Source organism: Eschrichtius robustus, chromosome X, assembly GCF_028021215.1.
Source record: "Eschrichtius robustus isolate mEscRob2 chromosome X, mEscRob2.pri, whole genome shotgun sequence".
Taxonomy (NCBI): Eukaryota; Metazoa; Chordata; class Mammalia; order Artiodactyla; family Eschrichtiidae; genus Eschrichtius; species Eschrichtius robustus.
In genome coordinates this window covers 33,607,647-33,611,895 of record NC_090845.1, presented here as the reverse complement: position 1 = coordinate 33,611,895, position 4,249 = coordinate 33,607,647, and positions in this window count along the sequence as shown.

Genomic DNA, 4,249 nt, shown 5'->3' with positions numbered 1-4,249 from the left:
TGTGCTTTTATTACAGTACAAATATGCCAATGTAGCCGCAACATTATAAGCACGGGCATGCCACACTCACACACAGAGGTATTCATACACATACACACACACATCAGCTTCTTTCTTATGTCATACATATTAGGGATATATAGATATAGATATAGATGCTTGATTAATTACAAATTCAAAATCATGTTCATTCATTAACAAAATCAGTTTTAAAGGACATCAGTTTGGGAGAAATCATTTTGACCAAGAGTTTAGTTGTTAGCACAGTACTGTGTATCGGCGATGAGATAAAGTATATTTTTATCCGTTCCCATCTAGATTTTAGCAGCACGCTATTTGTGGAAAAACGGGAATTATATAAATTAATATCAGTGTAATATTTACAATGAAATGCTTTGCATATTTTTTAAGTTTATAGTTCCTAATTTAAGACACTCCTTTTTGTTATTATCAGATATTTTATTTGTTTGTTATTTGGGAAGTTATAAAACGCAAAACACCACAATGGAAAGAAGTCACTGTGAATGTCAAAACCCCTTCCAAACTGCTGAGGACTTAAGTTGTCTTGGTATAAACTCACTGAAGTTAGCATTCTTCACTCTTAAGAGAAATATGTAATTTTCTTCATCTCTTTGAAAAGAAATTATGTGTATTTACAGCTCTATAAACTTATAAGCATCATCAGATAAAAATGAATAAATAATCATGGCAAATCAATTTTCCTTGAAATGTTGTTTGATATGCACAAAGCAGACTACTTCAGATTTATAAATCTTGTCTTTCTGATAATTGAGATTCAGCGTTCTGTCAATATTTAAAATTTTATAACTAATAGCCTTTTTTCTTCTAATTTTACTTCATCTGTTAAACATGAAAACTGAAATATTGATTTAAACAGGAAATGAACTTTTACTTAGGGCATCATGATTAATTAGTACGGCACATTCAATGTACATGTGCCTGTCTTGAGATTAACAACAACAACAAAAAAATAGATTTGAGACAAAAAAACAATAAAATGCTTGAATATTATTTATGGACACAATGTAAAAAATAACTTATCTGTTCTTAATGAATTTGTCAAAATTCCTACAGTTTTACATGCTGAGGGAGAAGATAGATTATAAGTGAAAATATCAAATGTTAATACTATGAACTCTATTTCACTCAGCTTCAGAAATCAAATCCTCAGAGCAATACTTTTGTTGAGACCTGGAAGTTACACATATATCTAATACTTAGTATTTGACATTTTCCATCCCTTCATTTGTATGCCCCACATACCTGGCTTGCCAAAGAAACCCAGGGCAGCTACTCACCTGTCTGCCCACTCTCTTTCTGAGAGCGTATTCTTGCTTAAATAAATCCTCATTTTACTTTCTTGACCTCCCTGTCTCGTTTCTGAATTCTTTCTGCGATGGGACAAGAACCTTACATTCACCAGGAGCATTTGTGCCCAGACAACTCAGGGGACAGACAAAGAACACAACTTAATATGATTTTCCAACCTTTCCTCTCATAGCCTCCTCCTTCCCACCTGCAGCCTCTCACCTGACCCTCCATCCCCAAACAGTCCCAAACAACCTTCCCTCTCTCCAGGTTTATTGTGATGGTTAAGTTCCTGAAATACATGTTTCCACTCTTTATAGTTTTTCCAGGATTGATATTGGCTAAGAGAGTCAGCAGAACACTTTGCTGAAAAACTAACACTACTCAACAAAACTTATGTTTACTAACATTTGCTAAATTCCTTGGTATTGCATAAAATTATGTACTCGGTTAAACTTACCATCTGTATTTCATGGATTTCCAAAAGAACCATGGATTTCACACGCTCTGGCAATTGAACATGTTTAAAAGACTTAAGTGTCTTTTAAACATGTCTGCTTGGTGCAACTTAAGGAAATAAACGGTAAGCTGAGAGTTCCTTCTCTACCGTACACATAATACTCAGCATTAAGTCTGTTTGTTGTTTGAATCAAGGGACTGACATTGAATTCTAGCAACTGTTGAATCTATTACTTAATGTAAGATGAAAACAGAATTAATGTTGGAAAAAGGCACTTGAGAAAATAAATCTGCTAACCAAACTTTTATGACTTCATAATCATCTATCTGCCCTGTTTTGCTGAGCAAATTCTCCACTAGTAGTGTTAAAAGGAAAAATCCCCACCTGTAGCAGCATTTGTCTAGGTGGTATAAAACTGAACATTGTGCTTCATCAAAAATGTTCTAACCAGCTGAAGCTGAAAAAATACCACTATCTTTTAATGACTCTTACTGGACCTAACGGAAGGGGCTTTTCTGTCCAACAAATAGCAGGATTTATTTTTTATCCAAAATACGTACAGACCTATGGACAATTCAAGTCCTCTCTAATGTGCTAGTTTTCAATCCTTAATTAGCATAATCACTAAGAAACCCCCTTTCTAGCTAAAAACCTCCAAATCACCTCCACCACCACCACCAGTACTTCATTAATTTACTTACTGGTAAGTATTATAACTGTCATATCTCATATCTCTGAGAGTCTTGGTTTATGTTTAACAAAGGTTTAGGTTTTAAAACCTTGCTTCTCAAAGTGTGGTCCATGGACCATAAGCATTGATCTCACCTGGGAACATGTTAGTATCCTCAGACCCTTCCCTCAAGAACTATTGAATCAGAACTTGCACATTAACAACATCCCCAGGGGATTTTTATGCAGAATTAAGTTAGAGCGGGGCAGGTCTAGGGCAGGATTTATCAGGGGTGAATCCGTGGACAAGTAACATGAAAAGCACCTGAAGAGTACTGGCACAAAAACAAAAATATAGATCAATGGAACAGGATAGAAAACCCAGAGATAAACCCACGCACATATGGTCACCTTATCTTTGACAAAGGAGGCAAGAATATACAATGAAGAAAAGACAGCCTCTTCAATAAGTGGTGCTGGGAAAACTGGACAGCTACATGTAAAAGAATGAAATTAGAACACTTCCTAACACCATACACAAAAATAAACTCAAAATGGATTAAAGACCTAAATGTAAGGCCAGACACTATAAAACTATTAGAGGAAATCATAGGCAAAACACTCTATGCCATACATCACAGCAAGATCCTTTTTGACCCACCTCCTACAGAAATGGAAATAAAAACAAAAATAAACAAATGGGACCTAATGAAACTTAAAAGCTTTTGCACAGCAAAGGAAACTATAAACAAGATGAAAAGACAGCCCTCAGAATGGGAGAAAATTTGTGCAAACGAAGCAACTGACAAAGGATTAATCTCCAAAACATATAAACAGCTCATGCAGCTCAATATCAAAAAAACAAACCACCCAATCCAAAAATGGGCAGAAGACCTAAATAGACATTTCTCCAAAGAAGATATACAGATTGCCAACAAACACATGAAAGGATGCTCAACATCACTAATCATTAGAGAAATGCAAATCAAAACCACAATGAGGTATCACCTCACACCAGTCAGAATGGCCATCATCAAAAAATCTACAAAGAATAAATGCTGGAGAGGGTGTGGAGAAAAGGGAACCCTCTTGCACTGTTGGCAGGAATGTAAATAGATATAGCCACTATGAAGGACAGTATAGCGGTTCCTTAAAAAACTAAAAATAGAACTACCATATGACCCAGCAATCCCACTACTGGGCATATACCCTGAGAAAACCATAATTCAAAAAGAGACATGGACCACAATGTTCACTGCAGCACTATTTACAATAGCCAGGACATGGAAGCAACCTAAGTGCCCATCCACAGATGAATGGATAAAGAAGATGTGGCACATATATACAATGCAATATCACTCGGCCATAAAAAGAAATGAAATTGAGTTATTTGTAGTGAGGCGGATGGACCTAGAGTCTGTCATACAGAGTGAAGTAAGTCAGAAAGAGAAAAACAAACACCATATGCTAACACATATATATGGAATCTAAAAAACAAAAAAAAAATGGTTCTGATGAACCTAGGGGCAGGACAGGAATAGAGACGCAGACATAGAAAATGGACTTGAGGACACGGGGAGGGGGAAGGGTAAGCTGGGACAAAGTGAGAGAGTGGCATGGACATATATACACTACCAAATGTAAAATAGCTAGCTAGTGGGAAGCAGCCGCATAGCACAGGGAGACCAGCTTGGTGCTTTGTGACCACCTAGAGGGGTGGCATGGGGGGGGTGGGAGGGAGATGCAAGAGGGAGGAGATATGGGGATATATGTATACATATAGCTGATTCA